This window comes from Bubalus kerabau, chromosome 13 (assembly GCF_029407905.1).
Source record: "Bubalus kerabau isolate K-KA32 ecotype Philippines breed swamp buffalo chromosome 13, PCC_UOA_SB_1v2, whole genome shotgun sequence".
NCBI lineage: Eukaryota > Metazoa > Chordata > Mammalia > Artiodactyla > Bovidae > Bubalus > Bubalus kerabau.
In genome coordinates this window covers 47,729,920-47,750,215 of record NC_073636.1, presented here as the reverse complement: position 1 = coordinate 47,750,215, position 20,296 = coordinate 47,729,920, and the positions used below count along the sequence as shown (strand labels likewise).

The 20,296-nt window shown below is 40.5% G+C and overlaps 1 protein-coding gene and 2 non-coding genes across 5 annotated transcripts in view; 2 read left to right on the top strand and 1 right to left on the bottom strand.

Annotated features, from left to right (window-relative positions):
• SLC23A2 (solute carrier family 23 member 2) overlaps window positions 1-20,296 on the top strand; it is a 150,612-nt gene that overhangs the window by 149 nt on the left and 130,167 nt on the right. The gene's annotated exons all lie outside the window — the stretch shown is intronic.
• On the bottom strand, window positions 10,132-10,238 carry LOC129626306 (U6 spliceosomal RNA). Its single transcript, XR_008701913.1, has one exon. It is a non-coding gene; the product is annotated as a U6 spliceosomal RNA (small nuclear RNA).
• On the top strand, window positions 13,757-13,829 carry TRNAW-CCA (transfer RNA tryptophan (anticodon CCA)). Its single transcript has one exon. It is a non-coding gene; the product is annotated as a tRNA-Trp (tRNA).

Genomic DNA, 20,296 nt, shown 5'->3' with positions numbered 1-20,296 from the left:
TTGCCAGGCCCGGCAGCGAGGGGCCTGCGGCGCCCACGAGGCCAACCAGGCACGGCCCCCGCGCGCTGTCAGTGGCCCCGCGGTGCGGCCTGCGCCCCCACACCCGGGCCCATCTGCCGGGTCCCCCCGCACCGGCAGGTCATCCTGGCTGCGGGACGCAGGGATGCCTGGCGACCCCCAGGCCCCGCCGGGCCCCTGAGCGCTCACCTCTGCTCGTGGCCGGAGCCGCGGGGCGCTCGGGCCCTCAGGCCGCGCGGCGGGCAGGCTAGTGGGGTCTCCCCGGCCCTCGGCCCGCGCAGCCTGCGATCGCTCTCCGGTCGGCCCTCCGCAGGCGGTGCGCGCGGGCATCTCTGTGCCCCCAGGAATGCAGGGCCATCAAGAGGGACGGCAGAGGCGGCGGCGGGGGAGGGGGGGTGCCCTTTATATTTTTGCTTTCTTTCTCTCCTACAGTGGCTGCGCCAAGTAATTTTGGGAGCTCCTGCCCAGTCCCCAGGGCCTTTCTTTCTGACAAGACTCTCGGGGGTCGGGGTCCCCCTGTTGCCACCTTCCTGTTAAAAGAAATTGACATTTTCGAGTATGACTAGTTTATGGGCGCAGAATTTTCTCCTTCCTTTGACTCTACATGTCCCTTTGATGGGTAGCTGACAGGAATTCGGCCTGCAGGCTGGGGGTTTTAAGCATGACTTAAAATTCTTGATTGTCAGTGCAAAGGGTAAATGAGGGCAACTGCAGGTGGAAGCAAGTCACCCATAGGGGATTTCTGGGTCTGAGGCATTAGGAGTCGCTCTACTTTTAGGCTTGCGGTGCTGTAACAGAGGAGAGGGAAGATGCTAACCCAGCTAATATTTGGATGTCTATGTTCAGAGAAGGCTGGACAGTGTGAGGACATGGCTGGGAGTCCTGAGACAGTCTGGTATGAACTGTCATGAATTGCCATGTGACCTTCCTTTCCCAGTTTGTTCCTCTTTGAAGCCAGAGGCTAGAGGCAGTGGTGGTTGGAACATTTTAATTTTTACATTTTTTGCATTTGGATGCTGTTGGACTGAGACTTCTTTCTTCCAGTTGTCTGTACCTGCGTTTTCACCTTTACATATGACTTTGCCCATTTAGCCCCTGAAGGTGAGTCTTATGAGATTTATAAAAAGAGCCTTTCAGCTCAGAATTCTGAATTCTCTGCACTCATCCAGAATTTAATAGCTTTCTGGGCACTTGTCTTTTAAAAGCCCAGCAGTGAGTGTGCACAGAGTAAGCCCTCGTGGCACATGTTTTAGTTAAAAGGGGGTGAGTGGGTGTGTCCAGCTGACTACTTGTTTTACCTGACAGCCTGAACATGAGCTATCTGCTTTCTGGACTATTTCCTTTGCTGAAATGTTGACCAGATTCTTTCTTTGAATCCCAGGGCATTTCACTTCTTTGCTTGGAGTAGGGAGTGAATTTTTTTAAAGAAACTTGGTATTTTAATACCTTTTTTTATTAGTTCTCCACCCCCATGCCTCAAATGGTTGTGTGGCAGTTGTATTTTCTGACTGTGGCAAGTCACTTAAGTCGATTTTTTTTTTTTTTAATCTTTATTTTAAAAAAATATTTCTTTATTTGGCTGTGCTGGGACTTAGGTGCCTCACAGGGATATAGTTTTCTGCCCCAGGGTGGAACCCTAGCCCCACAGCTCCCTGCATTGGGAGTGTGTAGTCTTAGCCAATGGACCATCAGGGAAGTTCTAATTAAGTTGAATTTTAATGTCTGTTAGGATATTTCAAAAATGCTTATGAAAGTACCTGTCTAGAATATTGGCTAGGTTTCAGACCATACCGCCTATTTTTATGTAGCAAAGGCTCATAGCATTGCAGAAATGAGTTAGGTGTACCTCAGCTAATTTGATGACTGATGCTATTAATCCAAACATTATTGACTGAAACCTAGTCTTTAGATACTGGAAATTCTGAGTTGGTTATTGCCACCCTCTTCAGTGTCTCCATAGAAAAACCTGGGATCCGTTTGGGGACTCATTTCTTGTATTACTGATGGCTTAAGGAATTTTCCCATTATGATTAAAGGAATTAGAAGTTAGCAGTCATAATTTGTAGTTCTATAGAGCTTGTACTTGTAAATGGAAGCTTTTAAAAAGCTGATTTATTTTTACTTAATACTCTTAGGTTATTTTAATTTAAACATTTTGCAATCCTTCCCTGACCTGTTTCCAGGTCTTGCCTAAAGAACTCCCAACACACTAGCCTGTTCCCAATGCGAGGTAACCTTATTTATTCATTTTCACTCCCTGCTTTTCTTCCAGTTATTCTTCCCTCAGAGGGCCTGACTCTGGACTTTCTTTCATTCTTTTGCTGGGGAAGAATTCCTGCTTCAGGTTAGGCTATGAGCTACCACCATGGGGTTTACTGGTCTTTTGTACTCCTTATGGTACTCTCTTCATTTTCTCCCTGGCTTTGCTGTTTCTGGCCTGTTGTTTTGTAACCAGTTCTAGACTGTTGGCTGTCCAAGATTTGAGATTTGCTTGCAGCTTAGGCTTTTCATAGTCCTCTCCACATTTAGTGCATGTATTGACTGCAGACTGTGTGCCAGGTAATGCTTTTGGTGCTCCAGATGCTATATGGAGATTTCCTCCACACACACAGTTCACACACTAGTATGGAGGCAGACAATGAGACTTTCTGCTCTGAAGAAGAATCTGGCAGGATTGGGGGTAGTAAGTGTTGGGTGGGAGCTGAAATTTTAGGAAGGGTAGAACAGGAAGCTCTGAGTCATCTTTGAGTGGAGATGGTAGGAAGCGAGTCATGTGGATGTCTGGGGTAAGAGCATTCCCAGTGGAGGAAACTGCAGATTCAAAGGCCCTGAGGCAGGAGGAAGAGAGAATGATTTTGAGGTCAGAAAGACTATGGGAGTTGAGTCATGGTAGGCCACAGGCACCTAGGAGGAAGGCCTGTAGATTTTACTTTGAAAGCGGGGTTGGTGGTGGGAGCCATTGGAGAGTTTTGAACAGAGAGGGGATAGAGACATGCTGATTGTTGATATGTGAGAATAGACGGAAGTCTGGGTGAGCAGGGTAGGTCTGCAAGGGAGCTAGCTAGTACAGGGCTGAAGATGGTGATTGAGTGGATGGGGGTGGTGGTGAGAAGTAGTCATATTGTGAGATGGGGCTGAGGAGATTGCTGATGGGCCGTATGTGGGGAATGAGAGAGGGAGTTGAGGGCAAGATCAGAGTTCTGCTCTAGAAGGAAAGTGGCTGCCCCAGGAACCACACATTCCATGGCATGTTAAGTTGCCATGCCAACCTGGTGTGACCAAATGCAGTAGTAAAGGGTGGGGTGAGTGTTTGTTGGGGGATTCTGTTACTGAGTCGAAGCTTGCTCTGCTTGCCACAGGTTGTTTTAGTTGCTAAGTCATGTCTGACTCTTTTGCAAGGCTGCTAGGCTCCTCTGTCCATGGGATTTCCCAGGCAAAAATATTGGAGAGGCCTTTTACTTCTTCAGGGCATCTTCCTGACCTAGGGGTTAAACCCTATTCTCTTGCATTGGCAGGTGGATTCTTTACCTCTGAGCTACCAGGGAAGCCTGCTTGCAGTAGAACAGGCCAATAGATCAGAAACCAGGTGTTGAAGGAAGGAATAACGACTTTATTTGAAAAGCTGACAGACTGAGAAGATGGCAGACTAATGTCTCAAAATAGCCATCTTATTGGAGTCTGGATGCTAGGTTCCTTTATAGAGGGGTGGGAGGTGAGGAAGTAAAGTAAAAAGGCCATTAATCTTGCAAGTATCTCCTGGAATGGCCAGCCTTGTAGGGGAGGGCAGATGTGTTTATTTCTTCGTTCCCTGTAGCTATCCACAGGTAGACAGGGTTCTGAACAAAGATTCAAGCAGAGGGACAGGGTTCCCCTAGGCAGACCATTATGTATGTGGACAGGAACCTTTTAGCGAACAAAAGCAACTGGAAGCAAAGGTTAAAGTAGAAGAAACAGATCCAATATGGAGTCAGATTTTGTTCTTCCTTGAAACAGGTCTTGCATGGAAATGTAAATCTTCTTGGGAACTTCTCATCGTCCTTTGTCTTAATTCTGTCCTCTGACCTCAGGCAGGCAAATCCCTGACCTCAGGTCTGGGTGGCCTCTAAAACCTTCCTTGAAAGTTTATCCCATAAAGGAAAAGTCCATCTACTTGTTTGTTTGTTTGTTTTTTTCATAACTGTCTCTTGCATTACTTCTTTTTTTTTTTTTTGCAGGCCTAATATAGAAGTATTCAAGTGTAATGGGTGCAGTAGTGGGCAGGGCATAATCTTATGGAGGATCATACTTAAGATTTCAACTAATTTAGTCTCACTGCCCATGAACTTTTCAGCAACTTCAGAGTGCAACTCACAGCCTCTTTTTGTTGGCTATGGTCTTGACTCTGGTTCTTCCTTCATCGTTGTTTTTCTGTAGCATTGATGAGTTTTTCACTTTCTTCTTTTCATATGAGGAGGTCAAGGTTGCATTGGACCATAAGCCATGGCTTTTTCTGTTCTGCGGTCCAGAAAGCCTTCTTTAGTCCTGGGTTCTTTCCACAGGCTTTTCCGAAAGCAGCTCATCCTTACAGTCTCCTTGTGTCAGTTGCCCTGGGGTGTCTCAGTGAGTGCCTGGTGTAGGCCTGCCTATCTGGGTGGCGACCGTTCTCATTTGTGTGCATGTGAATCTTACAGGGTTGAATCTTCCTATCTTGTAAGCTGAACTCAAAAGAAGTTTAAAAATTGTTCTTCTCTCCAGGAACCTCTGTAAGCAATAGAGGGGACCCAGGAAAGACCAGACAGTACTGATGGGCACTGGCTATGTATTGAGCACTTGAGGTCGTTAATGTTGATTCCAACAGCTGGCAGCCAACGTGGTTCTGGTCTGCATCTTATCAATGAAGAAACTGGAGCTTGGTTAACTTTTCTAAGTTAACTCTTGGGTCTTGAATTCTGCTCTTAATGCTTCAGTAAAGCTTGGGTCCCTTAGTGATAGAATGCTGAACCCAAGTCTTGCTTGAAGGTCTATGTTTCTTAGCTCCTGTTGGCATAGAAGAGAGCAGAGAAGATAGTGTCAGTTGGTCACCAGGTGCTTAGCCTGGCACTTCTTGTATTCACTAACAGCAGCCCTGTGGAAGTAGGTATTATTCTCATTTTACATCTGAGAATGCTGAAGTTGGTGGTGGTTAGCTCCTTCCCCAGGATCATGGTAGCTGAGTCAGAATTTGACCCAAGTCTGGTCTGCACCCCAACTCGGAGTCCTTTATTCCTTCTGTTCCCTCATTTGTTCCTGTAGGAACATCCCACAGGCCCTCAACCCCAACACATTCACGTTTCTTTTATAGTCTTCCTTTGAGGTGGCTTCCCTCTAACCCTTTGTTCAAGTAGCAACATACATGCCCCAGTGTTAAACTTGCATGAACTTTTCCATTCTGGACCAAGACTTCATTACAAAGGTGTTGGTATAATAACTCTGTGGATGGTCTTCTCCTGCTTCTGATGAAAAGCACTACTTGAAATGCTGTGGTTGATATTTCAGTATCCAATTTGGAGACTCTATTGTCCCCTCTGCAGTGCTGGCTTAAATCCTTTGCTGTCTCCAAAAGGCACATCACCTGGCTGCGGGTACACGCTCTTTTTTGTCTGACATGGTAGATGTTAAACTTAAGAGTTTCTCATTCAGAAGTTCTGGGGTGAGGCCTGGTAATCTGAATTTCTAACCAGTTCTCAAGTGATGAGAATGTTGCTGATTGGGGAACCACCAGCATCTGTTTTTGTAAAACAAGTTTTATTGAAACATAGTTGTGACCATTCAGGACGCTATATGACCAGCAAGCCTGAAATATTTGCTGTCTGGCTTTTTGTAGAAAGTTTGCTTATTCCTGCTTCATAGTAATAATTAATATTTATGTGATCAATACTGAAAAGTTTGAGTTCACATTTTATTGTCAAGAGCTCTTTCTATATTAAGACACCGCTTCACAAATTACTCTACAAAAGTGTGGTATAGGGGAATATTTGCATATTTTGAAGTGCTGGGAGTATGAAAACTCTGACACTTTTAAGTCTTTTTATCTAAAATTAATGTGAATTTTATATTCTATTCCAGAAACATCAGTACTTGGCTTAACATTAAACACTTTTCCTCTCTAATCTTTGAGTAAAGTTGATGCTGCTAGACAAGTTATATTTGATTTTGCTTTCACTCTGAGAAATATGCTATTAAGATTTGCATTTTTTAAACAAATGCTGGAGAGGGTATGGAGAAAGGGAACTCTTCTGCACTGTTGGTGGGACTCTAAGTTGGTACAGCCACTATGGAAAACAGTATGGAGGCTCCTCAGAACACTGAAAATAGATTTACTGTATGATCCAACAGTACCACTCCTGGGCATATATCTTGACAAAACTATAATTCAAAAATATACATGCGCCCTATGTTCATAGCCACACTATTCACAATAGCCAAGACATGGAAGCAGCCTAAATGTCCATTGAGAAATGAATGGATAAAGAAGATGTGGTATATATAATATATATAATAGAATACTACTCATCCATAAAAAGGAACAAAATTAGGGTTTCAAAATAACTTTTAATGGGCAGTTTCATTAAATATATGTTAATTTGGGGAGACTTTTCATCCTATAATATTGAATTGTTCTATGAACAAATCTTTTGATTCATGCAGATTTAATAGCTCTCATTTTTAAAGTTCTCACTAATGTATGGTCTACAGATCACTTATTTGTTGCTCTTTATTTTAAAATATTTGCTATTTAGAGTGAGATGATATTCTTCCTCCTCCCTTCCGTACCCTATTTCCTAATTTATAAAGCAAGTGTAAAGAAAGTATGTATATGCAGTCCATATATTTTATACCTGACCACCTATATTATTCAGCTTAATTAATTCTAGCCAAAATCTGTACACTAACAAAATAAAAAGTTATTTCTTGCTCACATTTTTCTAGGTGATTCTCCCCTAACAGGTAAGTTGGGAATTTAGGCTCCTTCCATCTTACATCACAATGGACTTCAAAATCTGGCCTGTAATTTTGCGAGATTTTGTGCATGGAAGAGTTTTCTTATGGGCTGAGCTTGGAATTAGTAATATTTTCTCCCATAGGCCATATCCTAGATGCAAGGGGAGTCATTTGTGTGTCCTCAAGGGAAATGAAACAGCACTGTGTCTGGCATATGACCTGACCAAACTCTGTTAAGTTTTACTTTTTAGTTGATTCTCTTAAGTTTCTTGGATAGACAGTCATGCTAGCTGCAAAAGGTCTTGTTTTGTTTTCTTCTTAAATACTTCTTTTTCCTAATATAAACTGCAGAGTACTTACAGAACAGGTCTAAATGTGATAGTGGTCCTTTTTATTTTCAATATTTATTGGTGTGCATTAATGTATATAATATTTAATGATATTAAAGTGTCCTATTTTCAGTGTATTTTTGACTTAATTACAATATCGTACTTAGTGTTTGAATGAACAAAAAATTTCTCATCTTGAGATTGACCCTGGAAATAAATTTTTGGTAGAATCTGTCCCTGTTTTTGTAATTCTCCAAATTCATTTTTTGTGCTGTTTTAAAGATGAGCTCAGATACTTAGCTGGAAGGAACTACACAATTTATACCTTTGCTTCAGGTTCAGGTATCCTGTGCTGTTCATATCTTTTGTATCAGGGATTCTGACCCTCAGTCTTTGAAAATGTTCCTTCACTCAGAGCAGTTTTGTGGGTTCTTGTTTTCTTTTTTTCTTACCTGTGGATATAAACTGAATATACTAGCAGTATCGATTTTTCCTTTTCTGTTGAAGTTCTCCTATTTGTACATGCTTTTTGACACCCAGTGTAAGTTGGGGTCCTGTATTTCCAGCAGTGATCCTGAACTTCCTGGGAGCAGGAGGCTCCTCTGAACCCTCTCAGGAGTCCTGGGAAGTTAACAGGGTAGGGAATCTTTTATTCACTTGACCAGTAAAAATAGACATAAGAGTCCAGTTCACTTCTAGTGTTTAGTTCAGTGCCTAGGGTAATGCTCCAAAGTGGTTTCACCTTTCTTGCATTTTGTTTTCAACTCTGAGATCTTGTACTTTTTGTTTTGTTCCTTGAGTAGGTGTCTGTCAACTCCTAAAATATATTTTCCAAACTTTGTCTTGACTGACTCACTTTTCACCGACATATATATGTCTGTGTGTGTATCTCAAAAACAAGTTTCACAAAAATATTATATGATGTATATTCTGATATTTACTTTTTCTACTTAATGGAAAAAATTAGTTGTGACATCCAAAGTGATTTTTTGATCTGGTTGTGAAATATAAGACTTTGCAGTAAGGCCTTTGGGTTAGTATGAATAAATAACCTTTCTATCTTATGGTAAAGGAACCACATGAGGTTCTGTGGGAATGACAGGAAAGGGGCTCTTGACAGAATAACCTTAAAAGAAAAGCTTTATTGAGATAGAATTCACACACCATAAAGTCTTCACTTTGAAAGGTATGTTTCAGTTGTTTTTAGAGTTGTGTAACCATCACCACTGTCTTAATTTGAGAAACCACATACTTATTAACAGTCACCCCCCCTTTTCCCTTCCCCAGCAGGCCTTGGCAACGCTAATCTGCACTGTTTCTGTGAATTTGCCTTATCTGGGTATTTCATATAAATGGAATCGTACAATATGTGGTCTTTTGTGATTGGCTTTTTACTTAGCATAGTGTTCTTAAGACATCTGTATTGTTGCAAGAATCAGTGCCACATTTTATCTACTAATGAGTTGATGGTCATTGTGTTGTTTCTAGATTTTAGCTACTGTTAAGAATGGTGCTGTGAACATTGGTGTGATCATGTTTTAAATTTTTCTTTAGTAAATATCAGGGAGTGGAATTACTGGATCATATGGTAATTCTTTGTTTAACATTTTGAAGAACTGCCAAATTTTTTCCAAGTGGAGGCATCAGCAATTTATGAGGGTTCTAATTTCTCCACATGTGTTATTGTCTGTCTTTGAGTATAGCCATCCCAGTAGGTGTGAAGTGGTGTCTCATTGTGGTTTTTATTTACATTTTCCTAAAGATGTGGGGCAGTTCACCAGTTTTATGTTGTCTTTGGAGAAATGTCTTAAGTCCTTTGCTCATTTTTCAGTTGGATTGTCTTTTTATTGTTGAGTTATAAATTTTCTTAATATATGTGACGTGTCCCTTACCTGATACATAATTTTACAAATAACTTTTTCCATTTTATGGGTTGTCTTTATTTTTTTGCCGATGTCATTTGAAACTTTCCGAGTTTTAAATTAAGCTAAACTTTCTGAAGTTTTAATTAAAAACTGCTTTTTAATTTTGATAAGGTACTATTTATCTTTTTATTGCTTATACTTTCGTTGTAATTTCTTTTTTTTTTTTTTTTTTATTTTTAAACTTTACAATATTGTATTAGTTTTGCCAAATATCGAAATGAATCCGCCACAGGTATACCTGTGTTCCCCATCCTGAACCCTCCTCCCTCCTCCCTCCCCATATCTTCCCTCTGGGTCGTCCCAGTGCACCAGCCCCAAGCATCCAGTATCGTGCATCAAACCTGGACTGGCGACTCATTTCATACATGATATTATACATGTTTCAATGTCATTCTCCAAAATCTCCCCACCCTCTCCCTCTCCCCAGAGTCCATAAGACTGATCTATACATCAGTGTCTCTTTTGCTGTCTTGTACACAGGGTTATTGTTATCATCTTTCTAAATTCCATATATATGCATTAGTATACTATATTGGTGTTTTTCTTTCTGGCTTACTTCACTCTGTATAATAGGTTCCAGTTTCATCCACCTCATTAGAACTGATTCAAATGTATTCTTTTTAATGGCTGAGTAATACTCCATTGTGTATATGTACCACAGCTTTCTTATCCATTCATCTGCTGATGGACATCTAGGTTGCTTCCATGTCCTGGCTATTATAAACAGTGCTGAGATGAACATTGGGGTACACATGTCTCTTTCCCTTCTGGTTTCCTCGGTGTGTATGCCCAGCAGTGGGATTGCTGGATCATAAGGCAGTTCTATTTCCAGTTTTTTAAGGAATCTCCACACTGTTCTCCATAGTGGCTGTACTAGTTTGCATTCCCACCAACAGTGTAAAACTATGGAACGCTTATCGAATTTGCGTGTCATCCTTGCGCAGGGGCCATGCTAATCTTCTCTGTATCGTTCCAATTTTAGTATATGTGCTGCCGAAGCGAGCACTCTTTGTAATTTCTAAGAAGATTTACCGCTTTGTTTTCTTCTAAGAGTTTTATAGTTTTATCTCATAGATTTGCATCTTTGATCCTTTTTGTATATCGTGTGAGGTAGGGGGGCTCCAACTTCAATTCTTTGTATATGGATTTCCAGCAGCATTTTTTAAAAAGGCTATTCTTTCCCCCCATTGAATTGTCCTGGCATCCTTGTCCAAATTTACCTGACAAACATTAAGATTTATTTCTGAATTCTCAATTTTATTCTGTTGATTTTTATGTCTTATCTGTATGCAATGCAGGTCGAGAAAATCCCCCGGGAGAAGGGAGTGGCTACCCACTCCAGTATTCTTGCCTGGAAAATTCCGTAGACAGAGGAACCTGGTGGGTTATAGTCCGTAGTGTCGCAAAAGAATCGGACACGACTGAGTGACTAACAGTTTGTACCAGGACTATGTTGTCTTAATTATCACGACTTTTTATTAAGTTTTGAAATTGGAAAGTGTGAGTGCTCCAGTTTTGTTCTCTTTCAGGATTGTTTTGACTATTCTATGTCCTTTACATTTCCATTTGAATTTTAGGATCAATTTGTCAATTTTTTCCAAAAAGACAACTGAGATTTTTGATAGTGATTACATTCAATCTGTAGGTCAATCTGGGTAGTATTGCCAAGAATTACAGATTATAAACAAAACATTTCATGAGAAAATATGTATCTGTGCTAGTAGTAATACATTGTGATATTTTCTTATGTTTTCATTCCATTCTTTTTTTTTTTTCAGTATTTATTTATCTGACTGAGTAGGGTCTCGGTTGCGGTGCATGGGATCTTGGTCGAATCATGCAGGATCTTTCCTTGCGGTGCGTGGGACTAACTCATTGTGTCTCACGGGCTCAGTAGTTGCGGTGTGGGGTCTTGGTTGCTCAGGGGCATGTGGGATCCCAGTTCCCCGACAGGGATGGAAACTGAGTGCCCTGCATTGCAAGACCACTGGTCCACCAGGGAAGTCCCATTCTTTTCTTTTTATTGATTTTTTTTTAATTAACAATATTGTTGGCCCTGGTCTACTGAATTGATTTCTCTACTCACTCTGGTATGATGTTTGGAAAAAATGCTTCAAGTCATCAGCCTTAACAGCAAATTAACAGCCTTAATTTCCTTAACAGCAAATTGGAATCAGCTAGGGTGCAGTTAGGGGTTAAAAAAATACTCTCCCAGGTGATTACAGTGTGCATCTAGAATTTGTGAACCATTGCTATAAAAGAATTTTTGTAGTAGTGAGAGCCTCATGTGTGAAGCTTTCAGTCATTTTGGTGAAGATTGTATTCAGTATTAGAGAAGTCTGTGCATTTCCTCTTAATATTATCACTGATGTCATTGTCTCAAGGAATGGTTTTGCTTTAGACTTCCTCCTACGTGTGTATAGTTGTACCCAGTCTGTACAGAGAGCAAAGATAGAGCACACTCCCTGCAGAGTGTCTGTTATTTCTCAGGAAGTTTTGTGTCCTTTTCTTTTTGCTATAGGAAATGGGCTAATTTGAGAAGAATATGCAGGAAATTCACAGTAATTAATTATGATATGGGGTTAGAATTGCTACTGAAGTATATGAAGGCATTGGTCAGGATTAAGATCTGAAAGTGGGACCAGTGTCTCATCTTAGAGATGTTAAGGAATTTGGGAATTGTGGTGAAAACTTATACACAAAAAAGCTTAGTTTACTCACTGATGTTCCCTCTTTTTTTCTGATTTGTTTTAATGTATGCTGTCTTTCACTTATGCATATATATATATGTTTTTTTGTATGTGTTTCAAAATAGAGATCTCATGGGGCCTTTTATTGTTGTCCTTGCCGCACAACTCGTGGGATCTTAGTTCCCCCTTCCAGGATTGAATCTGGGCTGCTGCAGTGACAGCCCCGAGTCCCAACCACTGGACTGCCAAGGAATTTCCATACATACAGTTCAGTTCAGTTCAATTCAGTCGCTCAGTCGTGTCCGACTCTTTGCGACCCCATGAATCGCAGCACGCCAGGCCTCCCTGTCCATCACCAACTCCCGGAGTTCACCCAGACCCACGTCCATCGAGTCAGTGATGCCATCCAGCCATCTCATCCGCTGTCGTCCCCTTCTCCTCCTACCCCCAATCCCTCCCAGCATCAGTCTTTTCCAATGAATCAACTCTTTGCATGAGGTAGCCAAAGTACTGGAGTTTCAGCTTTAGCATCATTCCTTCCAAAGAAATCCCAGGGCTGATCTCCTTCAGAATGGACTGGTTGGATCTCCTTGCAGTCCAAGGGACTCCCAAGAGGCTTCTCCAACACCACAGTTTAAAAGCATCAATTCTTCGGCTCTCAGCCTTCCTCACAGTCCAACTCTCACATCCATACATGACCACAGGAAAAACCATACCCTTGACTAGACGGACCTTTATTGGCAAAGTAATGTCTCTGCTTTTGAATATGCTATCTAGGTTGGTCATAACTTTCCTTCCAAGGAGTAAGCGTCTTAATTTCATGGCTGCAGTCACCATCTGTAGTGATTACAGGGGCCTTTTAAATCCCGTTTTTAAGCTTAGCAATGTGTCTTAGGCTTATAACTAAATCATTAAATAGTCCCTTAAAACATATTTTTTAACAGCTCATTTGTGCTGAATACATCATGTTTTATTAGACAGATCTTTCTACTGTTGGGTATTTAGTTTATGAGCTATTTATTTCCCCCCTGTAGTGAACAGAATAGAACGGTGAATAGCCTTGTATGGAAATCTATATGCTTTTTTCTAATTTTTTTCTTCAGACTACATTTTTAGAAGAAGGGATATCATTTGCATTTTTAAAGCTTTGATACATATGTAACATATATGCCAGGTATTTCTGCATCCAGGTTAGGGAATTAATCTTACTATTTAAACTTAAAAAAATTTTTTAAACCAAGAAGAACCATGTTTCTTTTGCTTTGATAACTAGTGAATTTGAACACTTTTTAATGAGTTTTTTTTGTTTGACTTACTTATTTCTTTCACTAGTTTTTCTAATCCTGTGTTCATCTTTTTCCTGGTGATTTATAGCAGTTCTTTTTATATCCTAGATATTAACACTTTAATACTTGCCCACCCATTTTTTCTTGTAATTTTATGATGTATTTAAGACATAAGCTTTTGATTTGTAGATCGTTTTTCTTGGGATTTGGTTTTCAAAATAAAAATCTCATTTTTCAAAGGAAATATTTTTCTTATGGATGAATGATCGGAACATGATTTTGTTTAAAATTTTTTCAGATTTCAAATTTGCTTCTCTTTTAAAATATGCTTGGGTTAATCACCTGAATTAAAAAGTAAAATTTGAGCTTTAGAAGTTGTGAACATCTTGGTCCCAATAAATGGGAGCTTAAACTGTTATGGTCTGGAAGTTGGGTGCTCTTATTCTAAGCAGCCAGAATGGGAGACTGGGAGTCATTTATAAGCTTTTCCACCCAAGTTTTAAATTTGGGTACTTTTGGTGCTTAGTACTTGTCTTAGTGCATAGGCTTCCCTGGTGGCTCAGAGGTTAAAGCGTCTGCCTCCAATGCAGGAGACCCGGGTTCAATCCCTGGGTCAGGAAGATCTCCTGGAGAAGGAAATGGTAACCCACTCCAGTATTCTTGCCTGGAGAATCCCATGGATGGAGAAGCCTGGTAGGCTACAGCCCACAGGGTCACAGAGTCAGACATGACTGAGTGACTTCACTTTCACTTTAGTGCATAGCGCACATATGATGTCTCTTTTGGGTTGATGGTGTTCTTGTGCCTTAATTCCTTACTTTTGCTCCAGTACTATTAAAAAGTAAAATCTGAGACTTTTGTGTCATATTTTGGTAATAGCCTTGCGTGCATGTGTTCTAAGTCACTTCAGTTGTCTCTGACTCTGCCACCGTATGGACGGTAACCCTCCAGGCTCCTCTGTCCATGGGATTCTCCAGGCAACAATACTGGAGTGGATTGTCATGCCCTCATCCAGGGGATCGTCCCGACTCAGGGACTGAACCTGAGTCTTCCACATTACAGGCAGATTTTTTACTGTATGAGCCACCAGGGAAGCCCATATACTTTAGGCTACTGAAGCCTGCCTGCCCTAAGGATTCAGGGGCTGCAACTGCTGCTGCTGCTGCTGCTAAGTCGCTTCAGTCGGGTCCAACTCTGTGCGACTCCATAGACGGCAGCCCACCAGGCCCCACCGTCCCTGGGATTCTCCAGGCAAGAACACTGAAGTGGGTTGCCATTTCCTCCTCCGATGCATGAAAGTGAAAAGTGAAAGTGAAGTTGCTCAGTCGTGTCCGACTCTTAGCGACTCCATGGACTGCAGCCCACCAGGCTCCTCCAGCCATGGGATTTTCCAGGCAAGAGCACTGTAGTGGGGTGCCATTGCCTTCTCCGGGGGTGGAACTACTGAAGCCCAAATGCCCAGAGCCCATGCTCTGCCATAGGAGAAGCCATGCAGTGAGAAGCCTGCGCACTGCAACCGGAGATGCCTGTGTGCAGCAACAAAGATCCAGAGCAGTCAAAAATAAAATTAATTTTAAAAATCTAGAAATTTCTCTAAAAAAGAAAAAAGGCATTTACAATTCATAGGAGAACTATATACACATGGATCAAAGAAATCAAGATTAAAACCAGGTGTCATTTTTTGCATGTCAAATTTGCAAAAGTTAAAAAAATCTAGAAATGGCAAGTGAGGTTAACATACAGTTTTCTTCTGTTCTTTCTTTGTTAGCTTGTCAATTTTTCTAGAAGAAATTGGGAAGGTTACCAATTTCCCATTTCTTTCCAGAAAGTTTAGGAAATAACTGGCCTGTGAATCTGTCTGAGGCTGACACTTTCTTGAGAATAATTCTTTTGCTTTTATATTTTTCTGTAGTTATTATTACTTATTCAGGATCTCAAAAAATAGTTTTACTAAAAATTTGCTCATTAATCTAGATTTTCAGGTACATACAAGTGCTTTTGTAAATTCTTTAAAAAAATATAAATGTAAAAGCATGAAAACTGTATTTTGTGTTGGCCCTTGTTTTCAGAAGATATTCTTTGTCATGTTCAGCAAGTGTCATTTTAATTTTAATTGAAGAGGTTTTGCTTTTGTTTTTTGAATCCAGAGTAGATGGGACTTCTCTGGTGGTCCAGTGGTTAAGATACCACACTTACACTGCAGGGGGCATGGGTCTGGGACATTCTGCTTGCTGCATGGTGTGGCCAGTAATAATAATAAAAATCAGAATAGGTGTTTTGACAGCCTATTTGGCATCTACTGAATTGATGTAATAATTTTGCTACTCAGAGTTTCTGGCCTGTGAATTGTATTAGCTCTGGGGTTAGATTTGTCCTGCTTTTGAAGTGTTAATGTTCCTTTTTAAAGAATTGGTGAATGCAAAAATGACAGTTCTGTATTATTCTCACTACATTTGAAAAATGTTTTTATTTAGTTGACTGCACCGGATCTTAGTTATGGCAAGCAGCATCTTCGGTCTCGCTTGTGCATGCAGGATCTTTTAGTTGTGATAAACAAATTCTTAGGTGCTGCTTGTGGGTTCTAGTTCCCTGCTCAGGAATTGAACCCAGGTCCCTTGAATTGAAAGTGTGGGGTCTTAGCCACTGGGCCACAAGGGATGTCCCTCCCTTTTTTTTTTTTTGATGATTTTTTTCTCTAGGAAATCACAGTTGGCAATCACTGCATGTGGTACTTGGGCCTAGGCTGCGATGTCAGCTGTGTAGCCTTGTGTGCAAAGGACAGGTTTTCAGAGTACGAAGGGAGAGGTGTTCCGGTGGCACTGTGGATGCTCATTTGATAACTCAGTCTTGTTTTTGTTGAGTGGCTTCTCCTGCTTAATTTCTTTCTCCAGATTCTTTTCTTTAAAATGTTTGCATTTCCCCAATATTAGAACCTCTGACCCAATTCTATGTTTTGGTTTCTGATAGTTGTTCAGTAGAGTAGAAAGTGAGTTCTTGTATTCAGCTTTACAAAATATTTTCCAAAAATAAGTATTCAGAGTCATAGTTCTTTCACTTTCAGAATTTTTCCATGATATGTCTAAATGATATTTTGTTAATTTGCAGCTTTGCTGTCATGGAACCTTTTTTTTTTAAAACAATTTTTTTTCTAACTTTCTAAAGGATTTATAAAAGAAGCATATGCATGTTGGAGAATAACCAATTCTGACTCTAATCAGAATTCTAACTAATTCTAAATAATCAGAATTGGATAACGTAAATTTTGAAAGTCATAGATTCTTATATATCATATATTTATAAAACAAGCATATGCATGTTGGAAAATAACTAATTCTAACTCTAAATAATGAGAATTCTAATTCTAAATAGTCAGAATTGGATAAAGTAAAATTTGAAAGTCATATAGATTCTTACACCCCCTACACTCAAGGCAGTTTAATGTTTATCCTTTTCAGCTCATTCCTGTGTCCACAAATATGGTCTGCATAATTATAATAAAAGTCAAATGACGCTATGCATATTGTACAGCTTGCATTTTTCAAAATACAAAATGTATAATTTATTTCACTAAAAATAAGATGTTCTTTTAAAGCTTTTCTTACTTTTTTTCCCATGTTCTTTCCAGTATTCCTCTTCTTGGCTAATCTTCATTGATTGTTACCTCCCTTTTGACTCTAAATTTTTAATAAACATAGCTTAAAGTAGATTTATGTTTATGAAGATTTAATTTTGGAAAGTAAATTATGCCTTTTTTTCCCCCCTTGTATGCAGAGTATGTTTTAGATGGAGAAAACCATAGTTTCTCTATTCATATTCTATATAATTTAAAATGAGTAGTGTCTTTTGTTCCAAACAGCAAAAGACCATTGTTTAGTTTCTGAAGTTAAATATACAAGATCACTGGAGGCTTCTTGAAGGTGACTGGTACAGCTCTGTTGGCATTTATTTACTTATTTACCTAGAGTCATCTGTGAGTGGTAATGCTAAGTTGGCCTAGAATAATCAGTGATGTTGAAAGATTCACAGCCTAAATATTTCCCAGTGAAGAACTTGTTGGTATCTGGCTGAACTGTAGTCATCTCATGCATTTCTCGTTATAATGGAGAGCCAGGCTCCTAATTGCACTGGCCGTTCCAGAGATGCTGCCTAAGTCAGGCTCTGGATTTTTATTGTGAAATACATGCATACATACAAGAGTACATGAAATGGTTTCATTTAATAAACATTAAGATGTTTATTTAATAAACATTAAGAAAATGATTTTTGAGTAATTAAGTCTTCTATTTTCCTCTCAAAATATATTAGCCTCAGTTTATTCTAGGGGTGGCCTTGAAGGCAGTGTAGAGTCATAATGAAAGGTGAAGGTTCTGCTGTCTCAATCCTCTTGGGGCTCTGTTCTGTGTACTGTCACGTCTCCAGGACCTTGACCAGGAGGCCTCACCCCTTCTGGGTTTTCTTATTCGTAAAGTGTGGGCCCAGTTATCAAGGGTTGTTTGAAGATGAAATATTACACATACGATGTAGAGTACAGTGCCTGACACATAGTGAGAACTGAAATCTTTAAAAAGTTTTTAAAAATAGAGGCGTTGTGTTAAGGCATGTGGAGTTATCAAAAAAGCCCATTGGGTACAAAATTTCTTTCTCCTGCTGCTCTAAAATACTGTCTTCCAAAATATTTTGTGCAAACAGGGAGTTACTTTTTGAGGGACTGAAGGTTCAATTTGTAATCCTGCCCAGGGATGGTTTAGGGCCTTGGATATTTTCCTTTGGAGGAAAGAAGTAAGAAAGCGAGTTCTAGGATTGAGCATGGCCCAGTGAAAAGTAGACTGCATTCATGCCTAGTGCCTCCTGCCAGGTTTATTATTACTTTTTATTTTGATTTACCATTTGTTTTTCTCTAGCTGGGTTTTGACTTCATAACTGGGACTCCACATGCTCCTCTGAGCTTGGACTTTGGCAGCACAGGGAATTATAGCTTGGCAGCTTGTAATGGAAAGCATATGGACATGTCTGCATTTAGGTGCATTCAAAACACAATCTTTCCTGTTCTACATTTTGTGACAGAGTTGTGCTGATGGTCCCTTTGTGCTTGACTTTGCCCTTTGCACGGGTCAGCAAAGATCTAAATGCAATCCTGGGAATAATCATTAGGTTGGTGCTAATGATAAGGTAATGGACTTCTTTGAGGCCAAATTCCACATAAGTAGATTAAACTAGAAGACAAACAAGCACAGTCTTGCCACTTATACTAATTACAAGGTAGGAGGTAAATATTTTCATTTTCATTTACGTGGGCTTTTGGCTTTTTTTTAATCCACAGACGTTTAAACGTCTATTGCTGTTGGAGTTCTTGGTCAGGGTCACAGCCTGGGGGGTAAAAAAATTGAAGACCTGTCGCCTTGCTTTAATTCAGGTACTCACCAACCTAAGTAGTGAGACTATGCACAAATACCTTACTAAGAAACATTTCTTTTTTTTCCTCTTCTTTCCTCCTACCATTTCCCTCAACCCAAAGCTTGAGGACCATTTTGGTCATTTAAAATTTTTTGCTGTTATAAATAACACTGAAGTGAAATTTCTTGTATGTACTTTGAAGAGACTTTTCTTGTATGTACTTTGAAGAGAAATTCTAGGAGTAAACTTGTTGGGCACAGTGATAAGATTTTCCAGTTAATTTTGATGGATTGGCAAACTGAGAATTGAGACACTGCAAAAATTTATAAGCAGAGACATTACTTTGTCAACAAAGGTCCGTCTAGTCAAGGCTATGGTTTTTCCAGTGGTCATGTATGGATGTGAGAGTTGGACTGTGAAGAAGGCTGAGCGCTGAAGAATTGATGCTTTTGAACTGTCGTGTTGGAGAAGACTCTGGAGAGTCCCTTGGACTGCAAGGAGATCCAACCAGTCCATTCTGAAGGAGATCAGTCCTTGGATTTCTTTGGAGGGAATGATGCTGAAGCTGAAACTCCAGTACTTTGGCCACCTCATGCGAAGAGTTGACTCATTGGAAAAGACCCTGATGCTGGGAGAGATTGGGGGCAGGAGGAGAAGGGGACGACAGAGGAAGAGATGGCTGGATGGCATTACCGACTCAATGAACGTGAGTTTGAGTGAACTCCGGGAGTTGGTGATGGACAGGGAGGCCTGGCGTGCTGCGATTCATGGGGTCGCAAAGAGTCGGACACGACTGAACGACTGAACTGAACTGAACTGAAGAATTTATACTCCTACTTTGCCTTGTTACAGCTAAATTTATTCAGCATGGTGAATGTAAAATATTTTTTCAATGATATTTTTAATTTTAATTTACATACAGTAAAATTAATTCACTAGGTGAAAACTTACAAGAACTTTCAAAAGTGCTCAGAGGGAGACTTCCCTGGTGGTCCTGTGATAAAGAATCCTCATGCCAGTGCACAGGACACAGGTTCAGTCCCTGGTCAGGGAGGATTCCACATGCTGTGGGACAGTTAAGCCCGAGCATCACAACTACTGAGCCTGCTCTATAGTGCCTGTGAGCTGCAACTGCTGAGCCTGTGCACCACGAATACCGAAGTCTGTGCATCTTAGAGCCTGTGCTCTGCAGCGAGAGAAGCCACCACAACGAGAAGCCTGAGCCCTGCAACTAGAGAGTAGTCCTCACCCACCGCAACTACAGAAAGCCCGCTTGAAGCACCAAAAGACCCAGCACAGCCAAAAATAAATAAAATTTAAAAAATACTTAGAGGAAATCATTCCTTTTTAAAACATTTTTAATTTTCTAATGTTTTTGTTGTTCATTCGCCCAGCTGTGTCTGACTCCTTGCAACCCCATGGATGGCAGCACGCCAAGCCTCCCTATCCCTCACCATCTCCCAGAGTTTGCCCAAGTTCACGTTCATCGCATTGGTGATGCTGTCCAGCCATCTCATCCTCTGACACCCTCAATCTTTCCCAGCATCAGGGACTTTTCCAATGAGTCATGTGTTCCCATCAGATGACCATAATACTGGCGCTTCAGCATCAGTCCTTCCAGTGAATATTCAGGGTTGATCTACCTTAAGATTGACTGGTTTGATTTCCTTGCTGTCCAAGGAGCTTTCAGGAGT